At 41.7% G+C, this 21,086-nt stretch overlaps 1 long non-coding RNA gene across 1 annotated transcript in view; it reads right to left on the bottom strand.

Annotated features, from left to right (window-relative positions):
- Positions 1–21,086, bottom strand: part of LOC132210726 (uncharacterized) — a 52,043-nt gene that overhangs the window by 7,963 nt on the left and 22,994 nt on the right. Inside the window, exon 2 of the long non-coding RNA XR_009446906.1 lies at positions 13,508–13,596. This is a non-coding gene — a long non-coding RNA (uncharacterized LOC132210726). The remainder of the gene's footprint in view (positions 1–13,507; positions 13,597–21,086) is intronic.

Below are 21,086 nucleotides of genomic sequence, written 5' to 3'. Positions count from 1 at the left end.
GCGATGTAGAGGTCAGTGCGCCATACGACCACTGCGCCACCCTTGTCTGCGGGTTTGATGGTGAGGTTGGGGTTGGAGCGGAGGGAGCGGAGGGCTGCCCGTTCTGCGGGGGAGAGGTTGGAGTGGGTGAGAGGGGTGAAGAGGTTGAGGCGGTTAATGTCTCGACGGCAGTTGGAGATGAAGAGGTCGAGGGAGGGTAGGAGGCCTGGGAGTGGTGTCCAGGAGGAGGACTTGTGTTGGAAGCGGGTGAAGGGGTCAGTGGAAGGAGGGTTAGGTTCCCGGTTGAAGAAGTAGGCATGGAGGCGAAGACGGCGGAAAAACTGTTCTACGTCCAACCGTGACTGGTATTCGTTGATGTGTGGTTGTAGGGGCACAAAGGTGAGCCCCTTACTAAGGACTGACCGTTCGTCCTCAGTCGGTGGGAGGTCTGGGGGGATGGTGAAGAAGCGGCAGGGCTCAGTGTGGCTGTCTTCTCTGGGGTTGCTGGCTGTGGAGGTGGTGGGCGACCTGCAACCACAGGAAATGCTACACTTGCTCCCACACCTCCTCCCTCACCCTTATCCCAGGCCCCAAGATGACATTCCACATTAAGCAGAGGTTCACCTGCACATCTGCCAATGTGGTATACTGCATCCATTGTACCCGGTGCGGCCTCCTCTACATTGGGGAAACCAAGCGGAGGCTTGGAGACCGCTTTGCTGAACACCTCCGCTCAGTTCGCAACAAACAACTGCACCTCCCAGTCGCAAACCATTTCCACTCCCCCTCCCATTCTTTAGATGACATGTCCATCATGGGCCTCCTGCGCTGCCACAATGATGCCACCCGAAGGTTGCAGGAACAGCAACTCATATTCCGCCTGGGAACGCTGCAGCCTAATGGTATCAATGTGGACTTCACCAGTTTCAAAATCTCTCCTTCCCCTACTGCATCCCTAAACCAGCCCAGTTCGTACCCTCCCCCCACCGCACCACACAACCAGCCCAGCTCTTCCCCCGGACCCACTGCATCCCAAAACCAGTCCAACCTGTCTCTGCCTCCCTAACCGGTTCTTCCTCTCACCCATCCCTTCCTCCCACCCCAAGCCGCACCCCCATCTACCTACTAACCTCATCCCACCTCCTTGACCTGTCCGTCTTCCCTGGACTGACCTATCCCCTCCCTACCTCCCCACCTATACTCTCTCCACCTATCTTCTTTACTCTCCATCTTCGGTCCGCCTCCCCCTCTCTCCCTATTTATTCCAGTTCCCTCTCCCCATCCCCCTCTCTGATGAAGGGTCTAGGCCCGAAACGTCAGCTTTTGTGCTCCTGAGATGCTGCTTGGCCTGCTGTGTTCATCCAGCCTCACATTTTATTATCTTGGAATTCTCCAGCATCTGTAGTTCCCATTATCTCTCACCTACTGGCAACTCATTGATTTTTAACTGTAACCGCAAGTTTCTTAAAACCAGGGATCTGTTCTCTCTGATCCTCAGCTAACAGATCTTTGGGTATATGGAGCAGAATGCCCCATGTGTTTTTTGGATTTGGAAAATAGTCCCATTTTTTCTTCTCTATCCTCACTCTGCCTCATTAATAAGACATTATCATACAAAGTTTGACGTAACTTGATGGACATTTTGAATGATTTGTAGCAATCATCCTCCCCGTCATTAATGCTCATGCTGCAATAGTTCATAAGAGCTTCAGAGTGTCTTTGAAGTGCTTTCTTTGTCCTCTCCTGGTACATCTGTGAGTTGGGAGATTGGGACCAGGTAAGGGAGATGCTATTTGGCACTCCAGGGACAAAGATAAGTTTTCCCAATTTCTGGCAAAGTTTTGTCTTGAGTTAGATTTGTAAGATGCACCTTGCCTGCAATAGCTCATAGTTGATTTTTCTGATGCAGTTTTCCACTCTTCACCTCATTAATGAAGGACTTAGCCCTTTGGTGCTTGTGAAAACATGTGGCAGCAGAAGCTAAAGGGTAACCACTGCTGGGACAGTGCAAGGTTTGTGTTGCTGGTACCATATTTAAACCCCATCTCCATTGGTCTGGAAGCCAGCATTATGTTTCAGCATTATCCTGAGGAAAAGCTTTAGAAATGCTAGCTAACTCCATAGTTTACACACTGGGACCTAATGGTGCTGGTGGCCTTACTGATAGAAAAGAGTGCAGGGTTTTTTTGTTTACTGCTGCCTGACAAAGGAGGCTAAGGCTCCAGACTCAGGCAGCCTGGACTGAGATAGTGGACCAGGTCAATGCAGTGTTTTGGGTGAAACTTGATGCACAACAGCACAAGAAAGGCAGAAAAAAAAACAGAAATTCGTGGTAAAGCTCAGCTGGTCTGGCAGCATCTGTGGGGAGAAATCAGAGTTAACTTTTCAGGCTGAGTGACCCTTCCTCTGAAGGGTTTTTTTAATAGCATAAGAAGGTCAATGATCTCCTGTGCTCTGCAGGGGTAAGAGGCACCACCTTCTCTCTGCCTACTCATGCTTAAATTCTCACCATTTACTCGAGTTCTGCCAGTGCACACGTACTCACCAAGGCTCCAACACAGCAACTCTCATCATTCCATTGCACCATGCCAATTTATCAGCCCTCTGCCAATTCATTTTCCCCAACTACTAATCCTTCTATGCTACTTACCAACTCACTGGGGTCAGCTCATCAACACTCCCGCTCCTGGATCACCACTCCTTCCTCTTCCATCCACTCCCATCATAAGATGATAAGACCATTCGGCCCATCAAGTCCACTCCACCATTTAAATCATGGCTGATGGGCATTTCAACTCCAATTCCCTGCACTCTCCCTGTAGCACCTGATTCCTTGTGAGATCAAGGATTTATTGATCTCTGCCTTGAAGGCATTCAATGCCCCGGCCTCCACTGCACTCCGTGGCAATGAATTCCACAGGCCCACCACTCTCTGGCTAAAGAAATGTCTCCTCATTTCCGTTTTAAATTTACTCCCTCTAATTCTAAGGCTGTGTCCATGGGTCCTAGTCTCCCTGGCTAATGGAAACAACATCCCAGCGTCCACCCTTTCTAAGCCATACATTATCTTGTAAGTTTCTATTAGATCTCCCCCAACCTTCTAAACCCTAATGAGTACAATCCCAGGATCCTTAGCCGTTCATCATACGTTAAACCTGCCATTCCAGGGATCATCCGTGTGAATCTCCGCTGGACACGCTCCAGCGCCAGTATGTCCTTCCTGAAGTGTGGGGCCCAAAATTGGACACAGTATTCGAAATGGGGCCTAACTAGAGCTTTATAAAGCCTCAGAAGAACATCGCTGCTTTTATATTCTAACCCTCTTGAGATAAACGACAATATTACATTCACTTTCTTAATCATGGACTCTACCTGCAAGTTAACTTTTAGAGAATCCTGGACCAACACTCCCAGATCCCTTTGTACTTCTGCTTTCTGAATTTTCTCACTGTTTAGAAAATAGTCCATGCCTGTACTCTTATTTTTCCAAAGTGCAAAACCTTGCATTTACTCACGTTGAATTTCATCAGCCATTTCCTGGACCAATCTCCTAAACTGTCTAAATCTTTCTGCAGCCTCCCCACCTCGCCAGTACTACCTGCCTGTCCATCTATCTTCTCATCATCAGCAAACTTCGCCAGAATGCCCCCAGTCCCTTCCTCCAGATCATTAATATATAAAGTGCACAGCTGTGGCCCCAAAACTGAATCCTGCGGGACACCACTTGTCACTGGTTGCCATTCCGAAAAAGAACCTTTTATCCCAACTCTCTGCCTTCTGCCAGACAGCCAATCCTCAATCCAAGCCAGTAGCTCACCTCGAACACCATGGGCCCTCACCTTTCTCAGCAGCCTCCCGTGAGGCACCTTATCAAAGGCCTTTTGGAAATCTAGATAGAAAACATCCACTGGGTTTCCCTGGTCTAACCTACTTGTTACCTCTTCAAAGAATTATAACAGGTTTGTCAGGCACGATGTCCCCTTACTAAAACCATGCTGACTTGTTCTATTCTGACCCTGCACTTCCAGGAATTTAGAAATCTCATCCTTTACAATGGATTCTAGAATTTTACCAACAACCGAGGTTAGGCTAATCAGCCTATAATTTTCCATCTTTTGCCTTGATCCTTTCTTAAACAAGGGGGTTACAACAGCAATTTTCCAATCATCTGGGACTTTCCTAGACTCCAGTGACTTTTGAAAGATCATAACCAAAGCCTCCGCTATTTCCTCAGCCAACTCCCTCACAACTCTAGGATATAGCCCATCGGGGCCAGGAGATTTATCAATTTTTAGACCTTTTTACCTTTTCTAGCACTTTCTCTTTTGTAATGCCTACCATACTCAACTCTGCCCCCTGACTCTCCCTAATTGTTGGCATACTACTCATGTCTTCCACTGTAAAGACTGACACAAAGTACTTATTAAGTTCTTCAGCTATTTCCTTATCTCCCATCGCTAGCCTTCCAGCATCAATTTGGAGCGGCCCAATGTCTACTTTTGCCTCTCATTTGTTTCTTATGTATTGCAAGAAATTTTTACTGTCAGTTTTACTATTACTAGCTAGCCTACCTTCATATTTGGTCTTCTCCTTCCTTATTTCTCTCTTTGTTATCCTCTGTTTGTTTTTGTAGCCTTCCCAATCTTCTGATTTCCCAGTGCTCTTGGCCACTTTATAAGCTGTCTCTTTTTCTTTGATACATTTCCTGACTTCCTTTGTCAGCCATGGCTGTCTAATCCTAACCTAACCATTTACAGTTTCTCCTTTTGTCTCAGTGCAAGAACCATTGGCCCAGCTCCCAGCTCCCATAGTTCCCTGACGGACGTAGATTCTGTCCTTGACCTGGCAGCTCATACCCTGCAAAACTGATTGACTATGGTCAACTTCTGGACTGGAATCAAATATGCTATTTCTCTGACTATGGTTAAATGCCCCCATGGGCTGTAGTCCTCCTTAGACCCTTTGATCCCCTTTGACTTCTAGATCTGGCCATTTGATTGAAGCACATGGACTGTGTTCACTGTGTACTTGTCAGCATATGCTGTAGGAGTGATATTAATGTAACTCTATGCTCTGCAGAAAGATGTCCACACCAATCACTGACGACCCTGAACATGTACCTGCCTCTCCTTCTGTGCTAGAAATGAGTGCAAACCAGAGAACCTTGCATCTCCACATAATTGCAAAGTGAATTAGTGCGAGGATGAAGCCTAGCATGATGGTAACCTAGTTAACTTTCTCTGGACTGCCTCCAATGCCAGTAGTGGATATATGCTTTGGATAAGGGGGCAAACCTGTTCGCCCTATTCCAGCTGTGGACTGACCAGTGCTATGTGTAGTTTTATTTTTATGTATATTTTTATGTGGGTGGAATTTAGCTAATAATGAATTGCAAATACATGGAAATAAGCTAGTTGTTGCTTATTAGAGGGATTCAGACTGTGCCATTGAACCCAGAAGAGGAAAATCAGAAATGTGTTTTCCTGATGTGAGATTCCTATTTTTTCATAATCGCCATAATTTCCCATATTACTTGCTGTTGCCAACATCACTCAATGGATCACGTAATTCCAGCAATGTGACCAATCAACATAGTTAATTTTACAAGGAATTGCCTGAATTCTTGTAGAGCTGGCTTCAAGGACACTCACCTTTGTTTATTGGTACTCCCATTGAACAGGGAGTATGCATACATATTTGTATGAATCTATAAGTGTCCACTTCTGTGTATGGGAAGAGTAAAACCATTGGACAAAATCATACTGGTTGCACTGAGCCAGCTTTGGAGATGGAACCAGGAGAAAATAGGATTTGATTATCTTGGGTTGGTGACTAATCCAGCAGTGGATGACCATTTACTTGCCCTGACATGGCAGGTGCCTGTAGTTGGATTGTCAACATCAGGCCTTGGAGCCAGTGAGATCCTATAGTTAATACCCTATTTGAGCCTCAGGAATCACTGCTATTGCTAAAGACAATCTTTTGCAAAGTCTTCCTGTCCATCGTGTTGGACTGGCACTATGGCCACAGTTTACTTTTGTTAAAACCTTCTCAGAAGATGTCTCAAGATGTAGACATCCTTGCAGTGCCATTCCCATAGCATCTAGTGGTGGGGTTGCCATTTTCTCAGAAGCCACCGCTCATAAGATTGCTGTTGCTGTGGTGTGAGTGTGGTAGCAGGACCCAGATACAGTCCTAATCCATGACTGATCTGAAACAGGCTAAGGTCCTATTCATTTGTCTTTGAGCTCCACCATAATATCTGGTCCCAATCCTAACTCTATCCCTTTCCCTTGCAGCTGCCTCAGACTGAACCAGCTGTTTGCATCCCTCATGTTTCATTTGAACCAAAGTCAGGGACAGAGTAAGAATGTGACCAGGATCTTTCCAGTGGTGGGTAGAGACCTGCCGACTATTTCCCCATCATCATCCCCTCCAATACCATCGCCCCTGCCCACTCTGCCGGCATATCATTTCAACTGTGTATCATCACTATCCCTGCTTTCACTTACGTAACATCACCTAACCATTCTGCCTCAGTTTATTTGTAACTGAAATACCCTTTGTGTGTTTGTTACCTCCAGACTTGATTATTTCAATACACTTCTGGCTGGAGTCCAATCTTATAACTTGGAAAAACTCAAGGCTTTCCAAAACTTCAATGGCCATGCTTCAACTCACAAAAAGGTTCTTTCAACCATTAGTCCCATGTTTGTTGACCTTTAATGACTCCCCATGTACAAAGGCCTAGTTTTAAAATTCACATCCATGTTTTCAAATCCCTTCATGATTCTGCCTCTCCCTGTCCCTGTAATCTCCTCCAGTATTGCAAGTCCTTTGGATATCTGTACTCCTCTACTTCAGAAATATCCTTGATTTTAATTACTTCACCATTGATGAGTGTGCCTTTAGTTGCCTAGGCTATAATCTTTGGAATTTGCTCCTTAAACCTTTCTGGCTCTTGACCTCTCTCTCTCTTCTTTAAAACGCTCTTCAATACCTATGGTTCTGAATCAGGTTTATGGTAATCTGCAATAATATGGCTTTATATGGCTCAGTGTAAAACCTTATCAGATGATGCCCCTATAAAGTGTTTTGAAATGCTTTTCTATGGCACTGAATAGATTGTTATTGTTGAGTAATTTCCCAATATAAATAAGTCCTGGAATTCCAACCTGCTACACTTTAATCACCGATTAACATATTATGAATACAATATTTAACATCTGTGTACCTCCTCCATGAGATGCTAAGGATAAACATACAACATCCTGTGGTTATTTTAATCCAGTATAAATATTTATTTGGAATTATGAAATTTTGTGTCCAATGAATCTTAGGCCTTTAAGTGATCACAATTACCTTCCTCACCCTATGGCCTTTCCAAAAAAAAATGCAGATATATTAAATGAATTATAATAAGTTAAAAGTTAACCAATAATTTAAATGACATCCAGTTACATTTTTAATGCATGTATTTTCAGTGAAAGCCGTCTGGTTTATTTATAATATTTAAGAGATTTTCACGACATTGTCTGATCCTAATTGGTTAAATGCCTATGATAGTTTTCCTTGCAGCCCACTGATACTTTCAAACTGTTCAACTTAATTTAGTTAACAAAGGCCCATCTCATAATGTAATATATTCTAAATTATAGGTTTATAAAGGTTTTTTGTAGCTGGAAGCGCCTGTTCAGATCCTTTATTTATTATGAATGCTTACATCTGAAACAGCATGAATTAACCTTTTGCAAACACGTACACAATGCCTTGAAATTATTCAGAGGTCATATGAAGTGGGTAATCATTAACCGAATCACATAAAATGTCTACAAAAGTGGGAAATAGACAGCAAAGCAATCAATACTTCAAAGACCAAATAAGTATGTTGATTCCTTGCATTAAAAAATATTTCATCATAGCTCTTCTGTGTATTTTCAATATTTGCTGCAATATTTTACTTCAAGATGAGTCCTACTGTTTCATTTTAACAACAGGGTTCTGTATTTCTCATGCATTACAGTAAGGTTGGGACTAACAGGGAGTTCTCAAACCTAACGAGAGTCTGAACAGAAGTGGGAATGTTGAAACCATTATCAGGTGCTATTTACTTGGAAATAACTTTGAAGCATCTGGTTACATTCCAGTGATAAATGTTTGTTTTGGCTCCTCATTATGGAAAACCAGCTAACCCAAACACAGAGCAGATCTGCTGAATGCACAGCTTCAAGTACAGATAATTTGAGAGAAAAGAATATTTGCATTTTGATCTGTTTCCTGATTTGTAAAGTAGCTTTTGTTTACAGGGTATTCGAAGTGAAAAATATGAGTATAATAATTTGGATCTACAAATCGGCAGAGACTTAAATTTCATGCATCAATGGCATTCCTCGCTTATAATCTTGAGTTTCTCCATCTTTAACACATTCCTGTTTCTTTTCTGAATAGTTCAAGGGCTCTCCATGGATTTCCGCACTGTAGGAGTCTCTCATTCATTAAATATTGTCAAGTAATAGCATTGTTTCTGAAATTGCCAGCTTCTAGAATTAATTAGAGCTCATTACGCAAGATAAACCACCTTTCTTTTCAGCCTAACCACATGTTGGGGAAAAAAACAAATCTAAATGCTAAAATCTTGTGAAATGCTTACTGCAGGAAACATATTAGATCATCCCACTGGGACTGAATGTTTTTTCAAATATTGTTTGACTGACAAAATCTTGGTTAATCTAGCTCAAGAAATACAAGCTAGTCACTTATCATTCATCAAAAGCTAAATGGCAAATGGTCGTTTTTACAACTGCAGTGATAAGAAAGTAGATTTTACTTTTGACTTGGTAGATTTTTCCTTTACTATTGGGTTCAGGTTAGTTTGAGTAATCTTTGGCTTCATTTTCCTTCAGTTAATCACCTGTGTGAAACTCCTCTGCTCATATTTTTTCCAGCACAGAGGGAGAGGTTGAATCTGCTGTGATGTGTCATAATGAGACATAGAGCATAATTTAATGAAGAGAATTGTTTAACTGAAACTACAAGTGACGTGTAGAAGAAAACAGAAATCAAGATCTGTGTGTACAGACAAGAGAAAGTTATAGAATTAGACAACAGAACCATCATACTCGACAATAGCAAAAATAGCTTTACATTTTTAGTAACATTCTGATCATCTTGTCTCAGAGGCAGAGATTTTCTTGACTGTGTCATGCCTCATTCCCAGAGGCAGCTGGCCGTTTAAATGATCAGCTGCTTTAATTGAAATCGAGCTTTAGAGGCCTCTGCTGTCGAAATTCAGAATGTAGAAGTTAGACCAGGTAAAAACAAGTCATTTTTCATGGCATTTCATTCAGGCTGCTTCCTTTCTCCCCTAGAAATGCTTTATAGAGTCATAGTGCTGTACAGCATGGAAACAGACCCTTAGGTCCAAATCGTCTATTCTGAACACATATCCTAAATTAATCCAGTCCCATTTGTCGGGATTTGGGCCATATCCCTCTAAACCATTCCTATTCATACACCCATCCAGATGCCTTTTAAATGTTGTAATTGTACCTGCCTCCACCACTTCCTCTGGCAGCTCATTTCATAAACTCATAGACTCTGTGTGAAAATGTTGCCCCTTAAGTCCCTGTTAAATCTTTTCCGTCTCATCTTAAACCTATGCCCTCTAGTTTTGACTCACCCATCCTGGGGAAATGACCTTGGCTGTTCACCCTACCCATGCCCCTCATGATTTTATAAACCTCTATAAGGTCACCCCTCAGCCTTCGATGTTCCAGAGAAAACAGCCCCAACATTTTCAATATTTCCTTATAGCTCAAACTCTTCAACCCTGGCAACATCCTTGTAAATCTTTTCTGAACCTTTTCAAGTGTAGATAGATAGATAGAATGTTGATGCATAGAGTGGAGAGCCAGAGACCTTCTTCCTAGGCTGGAAGTAGCTGTTACGAGGGGCCATAGTTATAAAGTGAGTGGAGGTAGATAGAGGGGAGACGTCAGCGATAGGTTCTTTACTCAGAGAGTGGTAGGGGCGTGGAATGCATTGCCGGCGAGGGTAGTGGTGTCAGCCTCATTAGGGGCATTTAAGCAGGTATTAGATAGGCATATGGATGATAGTATAAGGTAGGGTAAAATTTCAGCACAACATCGCGGGCCAAAGGGCCTATACTGTGCTGTACTGTTCAATGTTCTATGTTCTAAGTTTCACAACATAAATTCCAAAAAATACATGATAAAATATTTCAACCTGTGTATTACAATATTTGCAAGAAAATTCAGCTTGTCTCATACAAGTTTCACCTGATACAAATGTAATTGATTGTCCGTGGGATTATGATGTTGTGACAATAACGGAGACCTGGCTCAAGGAAAGACAGGTCTGGGAGTTAAATATTCCTTGGTTCAAAGCATCCAAAAAAAAGGACAGGGAAAAATAGGAGGGGTGCCATTTTTGGTTATGGAGAGCATTGCAGTACTGGAGAAAGAGGATTGATTCGGAAGATTCAGGGACAGAATTGATTTGGCTAGAGCTGAGGAGTAAGAAGGATGGAATTACATTACTTGATGTAATCTATAGACCACCAACTAGTGGGAAGGATATACGGAAATAAATCTGCCAGGAAATTACCGAGTGGTGTAAACATCACAGAGCAGTTATGGTGGGGGACTTTAACTACTTGTATATGAATGGCACTCGTGGTAATGTAAGGGGCAGCAAGGGATAAGAATTTTCTGTAGCAGAATATGTGCAGTCCAACAAGACAGGAGGCACTGCTAGACCTGGTTCTTGGGAATGAGGTGGGCCAAGTGACAGTGGAGAATATTTGAGGCACAGTGATCATTGTAATGTAAGGTTCAAGATGACATTAGGAAATGGCATTGGTCAATCCAGAGTGCTAATAATCTGCTGGGGTAGAGCTGATTTCAATGGTGAAAGAACAGTTCTGAATCAGAATGACTGGAACCGAAGATTGTGGCAGAAACAGCAACTGAACAATTGACTGCATTCAAGGAGAAAATGGTTTGGACACAGTCAATGTATAGTTTCTAAAAAGGGAATAGGAAGATAAACAAATCAAGAGCTTTCTGAATTACAATGGAGATGGGAATTAAGTTTAAAATGTTTATGACAGGAGTCAAGTAATAAATATCATTGAGAACTAGCTGAATACAAGCACTGTTGGCCTGCAGCTGCTCTGTACCATTCCTGACATGTCCTCCGGATGTGGCAGAGAGGTGGGAGACTTGTGAACAGGGACTTGGACGCACTGCTGGATTGGTCCCTAGATACAGGAGTCATCCCACTGGATTGGAAAATTGTGTAAGTCACTCTATGTTTTAAAAAGGGCGAAAGAGGGAAAGCAGGTATTACAGACTAGTTTGCCGAACATCTCTGCTGGGACCATTGTTGGAATCTATTTTCAAGGATGGGGTAACTGAACAACTTGAAAATTGTCAGTTAATCAGGGACAGCCAGCATGGATTCATGACAGATAAATCCTGCCTAATAAAACTCATTGGATTTTTTTCAAGACATAATTAAGGTAGTGGACAGAGGAATGTCTATGGACTTCCAGAAGACATTTGATAAAGTCCCATGCAAGAGACTGTTAACTAAGGTAGAAGCCCCCAGAACAGAGGACAAATTACTGAAATGGCTGGGAAATTGGCTCAGGTAGGTGACAAACTGTAGGGATAGTGGATAGGTACTCAAATTGGCTGGATGTGATCAGTGGCGTCCCACAAGGATCTGTGTTAGAGCCTTAATTATTCACATTATTTATAATGACTTGGATAATGGCTCAGAAAGTCAGCTTCCAAATTTTCTATAAAGTTAGGGGGCATTGTTGGACAATGTGGATGGTAGTATAAAATTACAGAGGGATATTGATAGTCGAGGTGAATGGGCAAAACTGTGCCACAAAGAGTTCAATGTAAGTGTGAGGTTATCCATTTTAGCCCTAAAAAAGGATAGATCAGGGCACTTTCTAGGTGATATGAAATTCAATACAGTAGATATTCAAAGAGACTTGGAGGTTTAGGTGTATGGATCTTTAAGATGTCACAAACAGGTGCAGAAAATAATCAAGATAGTTAATGGGAAGCTGATTTTTTTATCTAGAGGACTGGAGTACAAGGATGCAGAAGATGTTACAGATTTTCAAAACCCTGTTTATAGCTCATTTGTAGTACTGTGAGCAGATCTGGGCACCACAAGTTGTGAAAGATACATTGAACTTAGAGGAGTACAATGTCGATTTACAATAATGATACCTGGAACTTCAGAAGTTATAAGGAGAGATTTTGCAATTTAGGCCTATTTTCTCTGGAATTTAGAAGGTTAAAGGGTGATTTGATCAAAGTCTTCGTGATATTAGCAGGAAGGACAAGGTAAAAAAAATTAACAAGTTCCACTGGTTGGAGATTTTTAAACAAGGGGGCACAGTCTAAAAAGTAGGGCCAGACCATTCAGGAGAGGTGCCAGGAAGCATTTCTACACACAAAAAGGGTCGTTGTGGTTTGGAACTCCCTTCCACAAGTGGCAGTGAATGCTAGATTAGTTTTTAGTTTTATTTTCTGAGATATGTTTCTTTTTATTAAGGAAAGGTATTTAGGGATAAAGGCCGAAGCCAGATTTATGGAGCTAGATCGCCGACCAACCAAAACTTCATTAAATGGTAGAACAGGCTCCAGGAGCTGAATGATCCCACCCCTGTTGCGATGTTCCTAAAACCAGGTTAATACAATACAGAGAAAATAATAATTATTAAAATGAAATATGCATTAATTAAACTCTACATAAGTAAGTGCTTTCCTGAGACAGTCAAAGCAATACTGTATATCTTCCATCACTTGTGCCTTAGAATCTCAAAAGTGCTGTGAAAAGAGATAACAATTGTTATTACACATTTGCTCGCAAGTCCACATTGAATTAATTAAAATTGGATAAGACAGGATGAAATTGTTTGCCACTAATCTTCCTATGTTCCTATTATACACCTCACTTTATATTCCAGTCTTCTAGGCTACAAATTGTTTGCTGTGGTTAACAGTTGATAATAACTGGAAGCCCTTTGGTCACAATTTGATACTGCTGGGTCCTGCAAGTTTCTTGTCCAAAAAGAAAACAAATCCACCACATATGCTTCCTGGGTTGCTTTATGAGTTTATCATATGAACAACAAAATTACATCACCAGAAAGATTCCATAGTTGGTCAAAGTAGCAAAGGCAACTGGCAACCATAATATGTCGCAGAACATTAGCTTCAGGAAAGGAAGAACTTGGAGAATATTTTCAGAACACAACAACAATTTGATTAGGAAAAATGATTATTATTAACAGAATTTATTGCAGAAATAGTTAGATTAACAACTCTTAGGAAGTCATGGATATCTGCAGCTCTCTGCAATTTCTGGAAGTTTCCAATGTGACTGCAACGGCAGAATTTTTATTCACTTTGTACACAGTAAATGTTGGGATAGTAGTAGAGCGAGGATTAGGAACACTTTAAACATACAGCTCTTGTACCTGATTCCAGTCTGAACCCATTGTTAATGTGGCTGGTACAGGGTGTGTGGGTTCCACCATTAAACTCCAATCCAGGTAGTGCAGTCTCACTGTTTGATAAACATGGGTAAAAACATGATTAGTATGCGATCAGAATGGCCGGCGTTCTCAGATACTGGTTGAACTCTGAATTAGGTGGGGAAGACCCAAGACTCTTCCCTGGGTTGCTAGAAATGGAAGGTTGTCAAGGTATGGAGGCTGTGTGTACCAGTGATGTGCATCAAGTTATATACTTGACTCACGCCAAATATGTTTAAATGACCACATTGCTAAAAGGGCCCTTTAGGTACAGTCCCAATATCTTTGGGCAGATCATAAAAAGAGCCATTTTAAAGCTGCTCCATGTTTTTTGAAGAATGAATTTAAAAAAATCCTCGTCCTCCACGTGCATATCTCAGTAATCTCTTATAGCAGTGCATCTCTGCTTATCTTGTGAAAGAGTACAGGAGATGTATTGGTTCTTGTTAAAAACTGAGTGATAGGATTTTAATAAAATGGATCACCACCTTCCAATTTTATGACCACTTCCATCTAGAGGACAGGAGTAGCAGGACAGCATCACCTGCAGGCACTTAGCCAAATCACTCACCATCCTGACTTGGAAATATATCGCTGTTCCTTCAGAGTCACTGGGTCAAAATTCTGGAGCTTCCCACCTAACTGCACTAAGATTCAATCTGTACCAAATGGACTGCAACAATTCAAGAAGGCAGCTCATCACCACCTCCTTAATGGCATCTAATAAATGCTGGCCCAGACAATGATGCCCACATGCCATGAATGAATAATTTTAAAAATTGAAGCTAGGTAAGCACTCTGAAATAGTTTCTTTAAGGTTGGGCTTTAATGTACAATTGACACATTCTTTCCAAAATATTTATGAGAACATTTCCCTCATACTTTCTTAGCATTTCTTATTGGCAGGTGCGGGTCTCTTGTGGAAGAAGCAGCTTTGTTTAATCAGTAGAAACTCTAGATGACAATGTCAGAGGTCAGACTGGTAATATCACCAGTCAAATGGCATGGGGTGGTATATTGCTACTTATAGCTATCAGTACCAAACAACTGATGTTAATTTTCATACATATGCCGGTACACTTTAATGTTTTCAACTAGAAGTGTTGACAATAGTTTAATATCAAATATGATGCCTACATTACTAAATTTGCATAGAAAGCTGAGTTTTAATCCTTCATCCCATTTTACCCTACTTCCATGACAGCTCTGACAGTCAGTAACAAACATGCTGGAGGGTAGAGACTGTCAGATCTCACCCTTCTTCTCAATCACCATTGTGATTTCTTTGTGAACTGCCAGGACACACACTTCCTGTCACTGTCTCCAAGTTCTAATTTGGATTGATAAAGCTCAGTCCAGCAGACTTGTGTGAGTAAAAAGCTTTAAGATTTGAACTAACATAACTTGGTTCAGTCTTTGCCACTTAAATTAAGGGCCCTGTCTTATTTTGAGTTATTCTGGATGTTGGTGTGATTCTTTTACTGAAAGTGTGTGGTATAAATCACACAACTGCTGCATATGCAGTTAACAAGTGATTTGAAGCTTAAATTTAACACTCTTCTACACATTTGAAAAAGCTGCTGTGCAATTGGATAGCCTAGAACACAGTTAAAATGATTAGCTGGCAAGTTGGAACAGTGTTCAAAGGAAGGCCACTGCTCAAATTGTGTTTAGGGAAGTGATAGAAACCAAAAGAAGTCGATGTTATCGTTTCTGTCAGCAAACTCCAGAGGTGAATTAGAGAACAATTGAAGTTTTTAGTGTTTTTGTTTATCTTTCATGTTTCTTGTTGTACTATCTGATGGAAGATCAACAGGAAATGGGATGGACGTAAGAATAAAATTAGAAATGGCAATAAGTTTAAATTTGGGACATTCATTTGTATTTTCTCTTGCACAGTTTGTAGGTGTGCTTTACTCTTTTCTGCTTTTATTCCAAATTTCCATTTTGTATACTCTTTTCATTATCTTTAAATCTCTGTTGAATAGACTGGTTGCTTAAACGATCAATCAGCTTGAAAACTATCGGTTTAAATGGACAGTTTTAGGGGAACTGTTTTGCAGGCATGGCGCTGAACTGGTGCTGCAGCTAATCTATTATTGGATTAGCTGACATGCAAATGCAGCTCAAAAAATTGGTGAGTAGACTTTGCAGAATTTCCTGCCTGTGCAACAGAATTTATACAGTGTGTTACTTCATTTTTACACTTTTTTATCATCCAATTTGATGACTTCATTTTGGATATCACTGACAGGAAATTTTTACATGCTTGTACTTTAAAATCTTCACCGCATGAGGAATTTTTTGTTTTGATAGTATTTTGCTTACCATAATTCTCTGTTTCCTCTGCAAGTCTTCCCCTTCACCACTTTGACATATTCAAATATCACAGTTACCGTTACAAATAATCTCAAGAGCATAAACAATAAAAAGGAAGCCATGTACTTCCTGCTGTTGACAATTTATTGTCTTTTTACTGTCCTCAGATGTGCCTAGAAGAATTTTGTTTCTGAGTGATCTCACAAAGAGTCTACTCACAGCACATTGGATCACATAGTTTGAAAGGGATGGTTCACATTGCTTGTTCACAAAGCGACACTGTATTAAATATCACGCCTGCCCTTTTAAAAGAGTGTGTGCTTACTTACTAAGTATTGTCACATGAGATGTGATTGTAATCAGAATAAAGATCTGGTATTTAATATAACATTTTTAACGACCTCAGAGCATCCCAAAATGATTAAGAGCCAATGAAGTAGACACTGTTGTGTTGTAACATGGCAAAAAAATTGCTCACAGGAAGATGCCACAAGCAGCAAACCATAGATGACCTGAATTTTAATGGCTTTAGTTAAATGATGAATATTAGTCAGCGCACCAGGAAAATGCCACAGCTTTTCTTCAAGTAGTACCATGAGGCCTTTAGAACCACCTGAGAGAGCAGACTAGCCTTATTTCAGCAAGTCAAAACATTTGGCAATGTTCTGTCAGTAGTGCATGGTCATTTGGCCCCTTGGAGTGATCAGGCTCAGAGACCCAGTATCACTACAGGTTGGGAAGTTGACCATTGTTAGATCGGCAGATCCAGTGCAGCCTGCCTGAGGATTGGCACATAAGTCATTCAGGGAGTTGGACGGAGATCGGCTGGGGCCTCAGTCACCTACTGGTTGAGGTAGCCTAAGTCAGTCAGAGGGTAGCACAATCTCTCCTGCAGGGACAGCTCAATGAAAGCCAACGGGCATTATCAGGGGCCATTCTATGGTAGAAAGGTTGGAAGGCAGTTCTGGGGATTGGAGTCAGGCAGAAAATCTGCGAGGCAGAAGAAAAACTGGGCGGTAGAAGGGATAATAATCATGAAGGGGGACAATTCAACATATAAGGAGGATGAGACGATAGTGAATTGGAGGACACAGGTGACAGAGGGAGGGAATTTATTAATGGTCAACATCACCCCAGCTTCGTCAGGGAGACAGCGCAATGACTAAGCTGTTTGGCTCGGGCTCAGGGGTAATGTTGGAAGATGTCATAATTCAAAGAGGCATGTGCACTTGTTAGGAGTGTAAGGAAGAAAGGAACATAGAGGTTCAGGTGTGGCACTTGATTACTTGGCTGAGCCTGTGATTTACAGTGTTAAGCACAACCTGTGTTGCCTTCCATTCTCGTGTGAATCATAAATATGTACTGGAAATAGAAAATGGCTGCAAAGACACCCAGACTGGGTGGAATAAGTGCCTTCTTTCTATATGAACATTGAGGATTTATATGTAATGATGTTAGGCCGTTCAGGAGATAATTGCGTTTAACAGGCACTTTCACAGTACAGTTTGAAGACATTTGTAATTATCAGGGCCTACCTATGAAATACATGTAATGTCCAACTGTGTGGGATACAAATTCTGATCCCAAACAGTCTTGACCATGTGGAGAGATAAAGAGAGTTAATGTTACAACTCTGGTATGATTCTTCTTCAGTTAAAACTGCAAGAAATAGGAACAGCTGTAAGCCATTTGACCTCTCAAACCTGTTCTGCTATCCCATAGGATCATGGCTCATGTGACATTTCTCATATCCACTTTCATGCCCTTTCCTCATCGCCCTTGATGCTCCTACTGATTAAGAATTTATCCTGTCAAACCCCTTAAGAGTTTAATATGTTTCAATGAGATTACCTCTCAATCTTTAAAACTCAATTGAGAAGAGATCCAAACTAGGTAGCTTTTGCTTATAAGTCGATCCCTCCAAATCTGGGATCATCTCAGTGAATATTCTCTGAACTATCTCCAATGAAATAATATCCTTCCTGGAATAAGAGTACCGTACAGCTGGCACTACTCCATACGTGGTTTCACCAACATATACAGTTGCAATTTATAATCTAACTGATTGAAATAAGGGTTAACATTCCATTAGCCTTCCTGATTAGCTACTGCACCTGTGTTTCATGCACAAGTACTGCCAAGTCTCTTTCTGTTGCAACTTTCTCAATTTTTTTACATTTAATTAATATTCTCTTCTTTTGTTCTTCCCTTCCAAAATGAACAAAACCACATTTCCCCACATTATACTCCATTTGCCAATTTCTGCGATTCTGAAGAAGTCATACCAGACTTGAAATATAACTCTGTTTTTCTGTTCACAGATGCTGCCAGACCTGCTGAGTTTCTCCAGCATTACCTGTGTTTGTTTAGGGTTTCCAGCGTCATGTCTGTGAAGCTGAAGAAATCCTAATTGACCTTAGAAGTGCCACCTGTGGGCCACAATTCATAAAGATAATCCAAAATCTCATAGCCTGCCCCATAGCAACGAGCTGATTTCCTCTAACCTTGAACTGTAAGTATTGGCCAAATGAAATGTTGCCTTTCTTGGGTGATCTCGGGGAGGGGAAACAAGGCATCAGTAATCATACAAGGCCTATGAACTTCTACTGCATTTGTGTGACATGGCTTCAGCCACATTCATGGAGCAAGGTTCCTCTGTCAATGAAGAGTTATTCCATGGCGTTTTCTTGTTGGAATCCTCCCTGTCCCACTGTTTCCAGGACTATGGTCAACCACTGTTTGTGTGTGATGTGAATGCTGACAGCTCACATTGCTAAGGATCTGATCTGTTTCCGATGTTTCCAACAAAGGTTCTCAGAATCGTAAGCAACGTTTCCAGTCATAGCAGGGGCCATTGCCTGTGACTGCTGTTACAAAGGTGCAGATAGAATGTGGACAATCAAATACTCTGGCAAGCCCAAAGCCTCCAGTGACTACTGAATAGTTTCCACGTGAAGGTGTTGCAGCTGAAGTACCTCTCAACTTGCAGAAATTCTATAGGAGGCTCAGAGCCTGTCATCCTCAATGCCATTTCTTCCAGCTAAGCGCGGAGTATGTGTTATTTTGGGCTGAGGATGTCTCTGGACTCTATCACTGAACTATACCAACTGCTGGAGCAGGACCTGAGACCTGAAGGAGTGGGTGGCTACCCCACGCCGGTCAAGCTGACAGCTGCTCTAAACCTTTGTGGAGCTGGATCCTTCCAAGAATCCACTGGGGATCTCTGTGTGATCTCTCAGCCCTCAATTCATAAATGTTACCGACACAAATTGTGCCACTTCATCATACATCCCCATGAGAAGGCCAGTGCTGCAATTAGGGTAATAAGCTTAAACCAGTTATAGGATGCAATGAATTCTACATACATCACATTGAATGTACCATATCACACAATTCCATCAACAGAAAAGATTCCAGTTCATCAATGTATGACTCATTGATACCATACCTTGGTCTGTGACAGATACTTTGGGAGTTTTGTTCCAAAGTTTTGATGCCTTACAAGGATGGTTAGTGGGAGTAAAGGGCTTTCTTATTTTAGCTAATAACCCCCCAGCAGTCTCCAGTTGAAGCCTAGTGTCAGCGAGTTTTGAGAAGATTTGTAGCTCAGGTTGAGGTTCTGGATGTCAGTTTGCTCGCTGAGCTGGAAGGTTCATTTTCAGACATTTTGTCACCATTTTAGGTAACATCATCAGTGAGCCTCCGATGAAGCGCTGGTGTTATGTCCCACTTTCTATTTATCTGTTTAGGTTTCCTTGGGTTGGTGATGTCATTTCCTGTGTTGCTGATGTCATTTCATGTTCTTTTTCTCAGAGGGTGGTAGATGGGCTCCAAATCAATGTGTTTGTTGATGGTTGAGGCCTAGTGTGGATAAAATGCTGCCCATTCATCAATGAAGGCTGTGATAGAGCAGATGATAGTCTTGCTGAAGGTGAGGTTCCAATGTTTGGATCCATTGCAGGTGGGGGTTATATTTAATGCACTCCAGTCAGAGTGTTCTTCATATTCCTACCATGCTGTGCCCTGTAGAAGTGGCACAAGCAAAGAGAAATATGATGGATGCTGAGGAGCTGGGAGAATGACAACAGTATTTCAAGGATGAAGATGAGGGCATACAGCTGGAGGAATTTTACCTTCATCATGATCGACTGCTGAAGAATTAGGCACAACAGGTTCAGATAGGATTTAGTTGACACTCAGTTCCAAAAGATGGGAGTGGGGTACAGTCATAACTCATTGGCTGTAAATTTGTTGATCAAAAGGCAGGCTGTCATCTTCTGTTCCCAGAAGAAAATGCAGCTCTTGTTTGCTTTTTATCTTTGCTTTTTCCATTTTGAATACAAGTGAATGTTTTCAACCATTTGAAGGTTTTCCTATGTGCAAGGCTCCCATGATAAACAATGAAAAAATGTCATAATACACTGAGTGTAAAGGTTTTTAGACAGGGTCCTAAAATGGGACAGTGCTAAGGATTGGTAATTTTGTAGCTGGAGTTACAATGACTGTCTATCATACCTGCTGCAAAGGAAGATGGTCATGGTTGTTGAATGTCTGTCATCTCAGCTCCAGGACATCGCTACAGGGGTTCCTCAGCGCAATATCTGAGGCCCAACCATCTTCAGCTGCTTCATCAGTGACCATTCCTTCACCATGAGGTCAGAACTGGAGATATTTACCGATGATTGCACAATGTTAAGCACCATTTGCAACCGCTCAGATACTGAAGGAGTCCATGTTCAAATGTACTCAAGACGTGCACAATATCCAAGCTTGGGCTGACAAGTTGCAAGTAACATTTGTGCCACACAAATGCCAGGCAATGGCCTTCTCTAATAAGACACAATCTAACCAGTGCCCCTTGGCATTCAATGGTATTACTATCACTGATCCCCCACTATCAACATTCTTGGGGTTATTATTGACCAGAAATTAAACTGAACTCGCCACATAAATACTGTGGCTACAAGATCAGGTCTGAGGCTAGGAATACTCCTGGCTTCCCAAAACCTGCCCACCATCTCAAGGCACAAGTCCGAAGTGTGATGGGATGTTCCCCAATTGTCTGGATGTGTGCAGCTCCAACTACACTCAAGAAGCTTGACACAGTCCAGGACAAAACACTTGATTGGCTGTACATCCACAAGCATCCACTCCTTCCACTATTGATTCTCAGTAGCAGCAATGTGTACTATCTACAAGATGC

Source organism: Stegostoma tigrinum, chromosome 19, assembly GCF_030684315.1.
Source record: "Stegostoma tigrinum isolate sSteTig4 chromosome 19, sSteTig4.hap1, whole genome shotgun sequence".
NCBI classification, from domain to species: Eukaryota; Metazoa; Chordata; class Chondrichthyes; order Orectolobiformes; family Stegostomatidae; genus Stegostoma; species Stegostoma tigrinum.
Note: the sequence above shows the minus strand (reverse complement) of the source record. Positions and strands in the feature narration are given on the sequence as shown.